The sequence below is a fragment of the Tachyglossus aculeatus genome, chromosome 9 (genome assembly GCF_015852505.1).
Source record: "Tachyglossus aculeatus isolate mTacAcu1 chromosome 9, mTacAcu1.pri, whole genome shotgun sequence".
NCBI lineage: Eukaryota > Metazoa > Chordata > Mammalia > Monotremata > Tachyglossidae > Tachyglossus > Tachyglossus aculeatus.
In genome coordinates, this window is record NC_052074.1 from 62821977 (window position 1) to 62832678 (window position 10702).

General features: G+C 42.2%; 1 non-coding gene across 1 annotated transcript; it reads left to right on the top strand.

The window, feature by feature from the left end:
• The first annotated feature begins 9680 nt into the window (after positions 1-9680).
• On the top strand, positions 9681-9818 carry LOC119932687. Its single transcript, XR_005452428.1, has one exon. It is a non-coding gene; the product is annotated as a small nucleolar RNA SNORA7 (small nucleolar RNA).
• The last annotated feature ends 884 nt before the right edge of the window (positions 9819-10702 follow it).

A 10702-nucleotide genomic window follows, 5' to 3' on the forward strand; every position in this document is an offset into this window, starting at 1 on the left:
CATTGTACCAAGCTCTTGGGAGAGTGTCAATAGAATTAATAGGCTGTTGTCTTTGATCAACATTTTGATCACTTCATCATCCTCCTTTGACTCTTTCTCATGTCATTGCTGCCCAGCACAGGTGAATTAACTCTGTCTGGTGAAGCTTACATCTTTTCATTACAGGTAAACCCGAGAAGAGAATATCTCTCAGTGGCATAGCTCTAAGCTTCACTGGCGTACGTAAACTCTCCTACTGAGCCCCTTCCTTCCTCTCCCCCTCGTCCCCCTCTCCATCCCCCCCTTCTTACCTCCTTCCCTTCCCCACAGCACCTGTATATATGTATATATGTTTGTACATATTTATTACTCTATTTATTTATTTATTTATTTTACTTGTACATATCTATTCTATTTATTTTATTTTGTTAGTATGTTTGGTTTTGTTCTCTGTCTCCCTCTTTTAGACTGTGAGCCCACTGTTGGGTAGGGACTGTCTCTATATGTTGCCAATTTGTACTTCCCAAGCGCTTAGTACAGTGCTCTGCACATAGTAAGTGCTCAATAAATACGACTGATGATGATGATGATGATGATTATAAGGGGTTGAGGAACCACCCCACCTGGGATCTCACAACACCCAGTTATGCCTGGATTTGTTTTTGGCTAGGAGAGGGTATGGAATTAGGGGATTGATTGTCTTGATCACAGACCCTGTTTGAATGAGGAATTCCATAGGGTTGGGGAAAATAGCTTTCCTGATTGGTTATCTGAATTGATTTGACTTTTCAAATTTAAACCAGGGGAAGCAGCGTGGCGCCGTGGAAAGAGCCCGGGCTTTGGAGTCAGAGGTAAGGGGTTCAAATTCCGGCTCCGCCAATTGTCAGCTGTGTGACTTTGGGCAAGTCACTTAACTTCTCTGTGCATCAGTTACCTCATCTGTAAAATGGGGATTAAGGCTGTGAGCCCCCCGTGGGACAACCTCATCACCTTGTAACCTCCCCAGCACCTAGAATGGTGCTTTGCACATAGTAAGCACTTAATAAATGCCATCATTTTTTCCAGCACTTAGAACAGTGCTTTGCACATAGTAAGTTCTTAATAAATGCCATCATTATTATTACTTATAGGAGATTCTATTGAGGTTTTTAATTAGGCTAGGGAGTAGAGGATATCATATTGTAATTTAAATTTCTCAGTACAGTGTTCTAAACACAGTAAATGGTCAATAAGTGCCATTGATTTATTTGGAGCATAGGACTGAGGAGAAGTGGTCAGCAGAATAGGATTGATTGCCTAGCCATTTTATTTAGAAAAATCCCCAGAGAAGGAATGATAATAATAATAATAATAATAATAATAATAATAATAATAATAATAATAAACATTTTTTCTAAGCATTGGGGGAGGTACAAGATAATCAGGTCAGACACAGTTCCGGTCCCACACTGGGTTTGAAATCTAAGTAAGAGGGAGAAGGGGTTTTGGATCCCCATTTTACAGATGACATAACTGAGGCACAGAAAAATTAGGTGACTTGCCCAAGGTCACAGAGCAGGCATGTGGCAGAACCAGGATTAGAACCCACATCTTTTGACTCCGAGGTCACTACTCTTTCCACTAGGCTACACTACTTGGTGGCTTAAAATGAAACTCTCAAGCAATACTAGATTCTAGCTGCCCTCATAGCTATCCTGGTGAGCCTGATGTTCTCCTCTACTTAATTTAAATACTTCAGCTTCATCTCTGTTAGTGGTGGCCACGTCTTCTGAATGGAAGAACACCAAACCAAAATTAGAATATGACTGAGAGCCACGAGCCTAAAAATTCCTTTATCTGGAATGGTGAGGAGGTATTCCATGGGGAATGGGAAGGTAGTTATTATGTGGAGGTGGTGAGTGACAGACCATTTTGTTGCCCCATCCCTTCAACCCTAGCCAAGTGGGTTAAGGAGCAGTGGGGCAGGTAGATGTGTCACAGACTGCGCTCTGCTAGCCTCATCACATCAAATAATCAATAATAAAGCAGATGTGTGTGAACTGCCGAAGAAGTGTAGAGATTCACATCTAGCGGTTGAGGTGCATTTCATCCATACCTGATTTATTGTTGTGTAAACCTGATTCACCCCAAGAGCAATACAAAATGTAACCCTGTATTTATGGTGTTTGAGAAGAGGATGGTAGTAATACTACTACTAATAATTGTAGTATTTGATAAGCACTTACTATGCACCAGGCACTGTATTAAGCACTGGAGTGGATACAAGCAAATTTGGTTGGACACAATCCCTGTCCCATGTGGCTCATAGTTTCAAACCCCATTTTCATGAGGTAACTGAGGCATGGAGAAGTAAAGTGACTCACCCAAGGTCACACAGCAGACAAGTGGCAAAGTTGGGATTAGAACCCATGACCTTCTGAGTCCCAAGCCTGTGTTCTACCCGCTACACCATGCTGCTTCCCACATATAGCAAGTACTGCCACGCATGACCAACGTTAAATCTAAAGTGTGTAACTCAGTCAGTTGCTCAATCAGTTGTATTTATTGAACTCTCACTGTGTGTGGAGTACAATAGATTAGGTAAGCCTCATCCCTTCCCTCAAGTAGTTTACATATTAGAAAGACAGGTATTAAACTAAAATGAGAAGCAGAGTGGCTCTGTGGAAAGAGCAGGGGCTTTGGAGTCAGAGATCATGGGTTCAAATCCCAGCTCTGCTACTTGTCAGCTATGTGACTTTGGGCAAATCACTTAACTTCTCTGTGCCTCAGTTACCTCATCTGGAAAATGGGGCTGAAGACTGTGAGTCCCATGTGGGACAACCTGATCACCTTGTAACCTCCCCAGTGTTTAGAACAGTGCTTTGCACATAGTAAGCACTTAATAAATGCCATTATTATTATTATTAATAAGTAATGCACTTGAGAATAATAGCTATGCATATAACTGCTGAAGATGGAGGTGGGATGGGGAGATTTCTGTGTTTAGTGAGTAAAAGCTAAGTGCATAGGTAATGCAATAGAAGTCACCAGTCTATTTATGGAGTGCTTACTGCATGCAGAGCACTGGACTAAGTGCTTGGGAGAGTACAATATAACAATTCAACAGACACATCCCACAACAGGCTTAAAGTCCAGAGGGAAAATAGGATGGAAAGATTTCCTCATGCATTAGGGAAGGCTTCCTGGAGGATATATGATTTTGGCAGGGCTTTGAAGATGGGAAGCTAGATGGAAAGGGGAAGGAAGTTCAGTCAGGAGGCGTGTATGATCTTTGCATCTCCAACTCTCCCGAATAGTACTTCAGAATCCAAATAACCCAGGGTCTCGCCACCCCTATTTCAAGACAGAGGGAAGGAATGAGCAAGGAGTTGACGAAAAGATAGATGAGAGTGGGGCACAGTGAGTAGATTGGTAATGAAGATGGGCAATCAAATGTTTGTATTTTTTCTATAACGCAGGCTCATTATATGCTTCTTTTAGGATACTTCCACTAGCCGGCTTGGAGCTCAGCATGCCATCCCAATGCTAACGTCACAATTCTGTTTTATCTTTTGATGTCAGAACTACACTTTAGACCTATAGTTCAAGTTGTGCTGGGTTGAAATAGCCTAGTCCACGCGCTGTGATTTTATAAGCCACCTAAGTCGAGTCACAGGACTGGGGCAGCGTTGATTCCGGGGGTGAGAGGAGTCTGGGAACCCTGCAGCCTGGGGAGGCTTGAGGAGCTGTTGATGGTGGGAGGTTAGAAAGGGTGAGGTAGCGAAGAATAAGATGGAATGAAAACAGGTCTCAAGCATCAGCATGAAATCAGCTGTTGTCGGTGACATCTTCTTTCTGTTCCCAACTTATTGCTTTGGGAAAATCCCTGATGACCAGCCATATGTTGGATTGGCGTTGTTTTGGAGAAATGGACTGCTTGGTTACAGCATGGTCAATTTGAAAATCCGCTCACTCTCATTGGTTTGACAGTGTCGGTCTGGTTCATTTCATCGGATGCTCTCAGTTTCTAACTTGACAGAGTTTGAAATTTTGAATATATGATAAATGTAAGAATTTCCTTCACCAAATGATAGCAAAGGAAACAAACAATTATAAAATTAGGTAGTTCGGGACACTATGAAAAATGCTGAATGTTGGCCCTGGAATCAGCTCTGTTCTTTTCAGGTCCAGGCATTGATGCATGAGTGTATGCACACACATTCACATACACTCACACACATACATATGCTCACACGCACACACAAATATTGTCAGTTTTGAGGGCCGTGGGGAAGCAATTATGAAAACTTGACCGAACTAATATATACAGAAATGCGCTGTTAATTTTATCTACATACAGACCACTCCATCTGTTCAAACATCATGCTCCAAACTAAGGAATATGTTCCAAACCAAAGAGCATGATATTTGACAGATGGTGATGTCTCATATGCATGTTGAGAGCATGGAATATACAGCAGTGGGGCCTAATGTAATTTTTCAACCAAAGGCTTTTAGAAACTTTTATCCACTGATTTTCCTAAATGCTCTTCAAAACCAGCCTAACTTGCTCATGTTATTTTGCTCTCCTGATATCTAAAGTTGTATTTATTTCCATTTTGAGTTAAAAGTCTGCCTTCTGATGGTAGTTCCCCTGTCGACCCAAACATACGTTTTCTGAGTTTTCTGTTTTGAACATATGTCAAGATTAGCATCCGTTTGGCTGAAGTGCTTCTGGCCTTCATATATATATATATTGTTCGCAGAGCGATCTGTAAGCATTCGAACATCAATCAGTGAATTGTATTTATTGAGCCCTTACTGTGAACAGAGTTATGTACTAAGCGTTTGGTGGAATACAATCCAAACATGTTGGTAGACAAGTTCCCTGCCCACAAAAAGCTTACAGTCTAGTGGGGGAGACAGACATTAATTTAGAGAAATAAATCGTGGCTATGTACTCAAGTCTGTTGTTATTTGAATTAATGGAGAGCTGGAAGTGGGGGAAAAAGAAAGGCTTTATTAGATGAAGTTGGGTTTTAGCCAGATTTTAAAAGAAAAGAAAATTGTTTTCTGAAGGAAGAAGGTCATTCCAAGTATGGGCAGTGGAGGAGGATATAAGGAATAGTTCAGAGGTGACAAGGTCATGTGTGGGATTTAGTAACAGGAGAACTTGACTGGAGTCACATTGTGCATTCATTCAATCGATAACATTATTGAGTGCCTACTCTACTAAGCACTTGGGAGAACAATGAATGGTATTTATTTAGTGCTTACTGTGTGCAGAGCACAGTAGTAAGATCTTGGGAGAATGCAATATTCATTCAATCTTATTTATTCATTCACTCAATCATATTTATTGAGCACTTACTATGTGCAGAGCACTGTACTAAGTGCTTGGGAAGTACAAGTCGGCAACATACAGAGACGGTCCCTACCCAACAACCGGCTCACAGTCTAGAAGGGGGAAACAGACAACAAAACCTGTAGACAGGTGTCAAATTGTCAGAACAAATAGAATTAAAGCTATATGCACATCATTAAAAAAATAAATAGGATAGTAAATATGTACAAGTAAAATAAATATATTAATAAGTCTGTACATATATATATATATGTACAGACTTATTAATATATTTATTTTACTTGTACATATTTACTATCCTATTAATTTGTATTGTATTATGTATTAACTTGTATTAATATATATATATACAAGTGCTGTGGGGAGGGGAAGGAGGTAGGGTGGGGGGGATGGGGAGGAGGAGAGGATAAAGGGGGCTCAGTTACAATATTACAGTTGATAGACTTTCTTGGGACTTGGGAGAGTAGGGCCTCACTGGACCATCATTATTATTATCCAGCGCTTAGAACAGTGCTTTGCACATAGTAAGCGCTTAACAAATATCCTCATTATTATTATTGAAAAGGATGAAAACTTGATCTTAGTGGGTCAGGAAAAAAGTTAGTGGAGAGGTAGTGAAAGTAAATCAGAAAACAATTACTCTTCCCACCTTTAAAGCCTTATTGAAGGTGAGCAGTGTGCCCTAATGGATAGAGCACAGGCTTAGAAGTCAAAATAACCTGGGTTCTAATCCTGGCTCCATTACTTGTCTGACATGTGACCTGGAGCAAATCACTTAACTGCTCTGGTCCTCAGTTTACCTAATCTATATAAAGGGGATTAAGACTGGGAGCCCAATGTGGAACAGGGAATGTGTCCAACCTGATTAGCTTGTATCTACCCCAGTGCTTAGTATAGTGCCTGTCACATATGAAGCACTTAGCAGAGAAGCAACGTGGCTCAGTGGAAAGAGCCCGGGCTTTGGAGTCAGAGGTCATGTGTTCAAATCCCAGCTCCGCCACTTGTCAGCTGTGTGACTTCGGGCAAGTCACTTCACTTCTCTGTGCCTCAGTTCCCTCATCTGTAAAATGGGGATTAAGACTGTGAGCCCCACTTGGGACAACCTGATCACCTTGTAACCTCACCAGGACTTAAAACAGTGCTTTGCACATAGTAAGCACTTAATAAATGCCATTATTATTATTATTAATAACAAATACCATAAAAAAGTCTTCCCAGACTAAACTCTCATTTCTTCTTCTCCCACACCCTTTTGTGGCACCCAAATTTGCCCCCTTCATTCAACTCTTCCTCAGTCCCCCATCATTTATGTATATATTCAAGATTTAATTTTATTATTGTCTGTCTCCCCTCTAGACTATGAGGCCATTGTGGGTAGGGAATATGTTACCAACTTTGTTATATTGTTACATTGTACTTTCCCAAGCACTTAGTACAGTGCTCTGAAGAAAGTAAGTGCTCAATAAATACAATTGATTGAAAACAGCCAGTATAGAAATCATGTTAGAGAAGTTTGGACAAAAAAGGGAACATGAAGATTAGGAGATAGAGAGAAAACTTTATTAGCATAAGAGATAAATCAATCAATCAATCATATTTATTGAGCACTTACTGTGTGCAGAGCACTTGGGAAGTACAAGTTGGGAAGTACAAGAGTAAGCTCTTGGGAAGTACAAGTTGGCAACATATAGAGACAGTAGTCCCTACCCAACAGTGGGCTCACAGTCTAAAAGGGGGAGACAGAGGACAAAACCAAACATACTAACAAAATAAAATAAATAGAATAGATATGTACAAGTAAAATAAATAAATAAAGTAATAAATATGTACAAACATATATACATATATACAGAGATCCCTGAACTTCATCTGAAAACCGAGAAGAGAGAGAGCCTAAAGAGAATGAGTGGTTGAAGATGATAGTGAAGCAGGAAAGGAGGATTAGAGCAAACAGAAATGTGGTCCAGGGAATATGTAAGAGGCATAGATTTTGGGGAAAAAAGATGGGAAAAGATCTCCTTTCAAGCAGCTGGGAAGAAGGAGAAAAAGGGTGTGATGGTGTAAAGGAATTGGAGAGGGTAGAGAAGAAATGGTGATGTTCAATCAATTAATCAATGTGATTTGCTGAAAAAGTAGTTAGGTCATCCACGATTTGAGAGGGGACATTTGGGGTGCCGGGATCTTTAAGGGAAAGTGGAAGTCAGTGAAGGAGGGAAGATAGTTTTGGTAAGCCAAAGAGAGAGCTGAATTACAGCAGACTAGGGGCAATTTCAAGTGGTGGAAAGAGCTTTGCTGCATAGGAGCAGTAGGGTTGCCAAACGCCAATAAATTCACCCAGCTGTTCCCACTGCCACTGTGGCTGAGAGTTCTGGAGCAGAGAGGCTGAAGCCAGCTGTCACTCAGTATTTATGGATAACGAAATATTTCTTCGAGCTTTATGGACCCGAGCAATTTCAGCATTTTGGACGACAGGCACAGCCGCAGTGGCAGGCGTGTTTGCAAGAATTTTACAGATGGATGGCAATGCTGAAGTGAGAGCAGAAGATATAGACTGTCAGTTTCAGATTTGGTGGTGTGAGGTAGATGGAAGGATGAGAGGCTCAGGGGATTGATGAGAAGACAGGGAGGCATTGCACTAGTGGCCCAAGGAGGTCTGTGGATGATGATAATACTAATAATAATGATACTAATGGTATTCGTTAAGCACTTCCTATGTTCCAGGCACTGTATTAAGTGCTGGGGTGGATGCAAGCAAATCCAGTTGGACAATGTCCCTGTCCCATGTGGGACTTGCAGTTTCAATCCCCGTTTTATAGATGAGGTAACCGAGAACCAGAGAAGTAAAGTGACTTGCCCAGGATCACAAAGAAGACAAGTGGTGGAGGTGGATTAGAACCCACCACCTTCTCACTCCTGGGTCGGTGCTCTTTCCACTATGCTATGCTGCTTCTCCTGCTAGCAGCCAAGAGTCATAGTGGTGAGGAGAGGCAGATCGTGCACGTTTCAGATTCTGGGAGAGTGATGATAGGGGTGACAAGTAGACACATTCCCTGCTCATAATGGTTTTACCATCTACAGGGACGTCTGAGCAGCTGTTCCAACTTCCTTTCCATCACATCTTGCCCTGTCTCCCAGAGATTTGCTCTGTTCATGCCTGGCTGCACAAAATAATAATGATTCATTCATTCAATCGTATTTATTGAACACTTACTGTGTGCAGAGCACTGTACTAAGCGCTTGGGAAGTACCAGTTAGCAACATATAGAGACAGTCCCTACCCAACAACGGGCTCACAGTCTAGAAATAATAATGATGGTATTTGTTAAGTGCTTACTAAGTGCCAAGTACTGTTCTAAGCACTGGGTAATCAGTTGTCCCATATAGGGCTCACAGTCTTAATCCCCATTTTACAGATGAGGGAACTGGGGCACAGAGAAGTGAAGAGGCTTGCCCAAGGTCACACAGCAGACAAGCAGCGGAGCCGGGTTTAGAACCCGTGTCCTCTGATTCCCAAGCCCATGCATTTTCCATTAAGCCATGCTGCTTCTCTGCTGCAATGCCAACTCTACTCTTCTCCTCCAGAACCAAACGAAACATCTGGCATCAGCAGCCTCTTCTCCCTGTACTTTCTTGGTCTCCCCTGCTTTGGTTGAGCGAGTTCCCGTTAATCCCCATCACCCAGGGCCGGTAACGGCTCCCCTCTGCTCCTTCGAAGAGATCCCCATCCCATCCTTCTTTCCATCGCCACTTCGGGAATGAGAATAGCTCTCCCAGCACCTGCTTGTAAAACCTCAGGCAGGCCAGTGGCTGCAGGAGCCATCGCTGTGAATCACCAGAAATTCCGCTTCTCTAGCCACAGCCCCTACTGAATTTAGTTTTCAGTTTATGTACTGTGGATTTGTCCTTGTCTTTTATGCCATTTTATTGTCTTATTGTTTCACTGCTCCTGATGTATCTGTCTTCAGTGTCTTCCCCGCCGTCACTGCTTATATTCAGAGATTTTGAGCATCTTGAGAGAAAGAGTTCACATACAATTTCATCTGTTTTCCAGCTCTTAATATAGTTCTCTGAACATGATACCTGCTTAATAAATATTATTTCTACTACAGCTACGATTACTACTACTATTGCTGTTGTATAGTAAAATGAAAGGGGGCACTTAGAAGGCATTAGGACAGAAAATTTGATTTAGAAAAACAGTCTCAAAGAGCATGCCGTACCTGGGCACTGTGGAGAGATCACCCAGTTCTGTCAGGCCTGAAAGATCACAGTTATGAGAGGGTATACTCTCCGTGAGCCTAGGGCTCATGAAGATCACCATGGCAAAATGCCAGAAACATAGTGCTAACTCATTAATTCCCTCTCAAGGTCACACCTGGAGGGTTTCCAGTACTCTACCAGTCTCAGCTACAGGAGGTAGAGTCAAGCAGAGGCATATCCATTCCATTCCTAGCTTGGGCAGTGGCTAGTGAGTGGAAGACAATCTACTGCACATCAAAACTCCCCTGCGCTGGGCAGCAGTGACATGGGAGACAGTCGAGGGTAGAGACTTGGTTACCGTGCAGAAGGAGCGATGGTAAACAACTTCCATATTTTCACCAAGAAAATTCTATGGATACACTACCAGAACAATTGCAGATGGAAGTGGGGTCTGGGAGAGATGCATCTATGGCTTTGCTATGGCTCGGACAAGGACTCAACAACAACTCAGTAATGCAGCAATGAACTATATTTACACAGTTTCTGTTTTTTTTTTTGTTTACTTTTTAAGATGTTTGTTAAGCACTGACATATGTCAAGTACTGTTCCAAGTGCTGGAGTAGATACTAGTCAATCAGGCTGGGTGTGGTTCCTGTCCCATGTGGGGCTCACAGTCTAAGTAGGATGGAAAACAGGTATTGACTCTCCACTTTCCAGTTGAGATAACTGAGGTACAAGGAAATTAAGTGAGTTGCCCAAGGTTACACAACAGTCAAAGGGTGGAACCAGGTTTAGAACCCAAGTCCTCTGGCTCCAAGACCCTTGCTATAACCACGCTGCTTTCCTGCTTTTTTCGAAAACAAAGAACAGTTAGACCCCCCCCCTCACTGCGCCCCTCCAACCCCACAAGCAATACACACACTTCTTGAGAGAAGCAGCGTGGCATATTGGAAAGACCATAGACCTGGGAGTAAGAAGACATGGGTTAATTGTTATTCTAATCCCAGCTCTGACACATGACTGCTGTGTGATCTTGAACAGATCACTTAAATTCCCTGTGCCTCAGTTACCTGTAAAATGGGGATTGAATACCTGTTCCCCTTCCTATTGAGACTCTAAGCCTTATTTGGGACAGTAACTGTGTCTGACCTGATTATCTTGTATCTTCACCATGGCCTA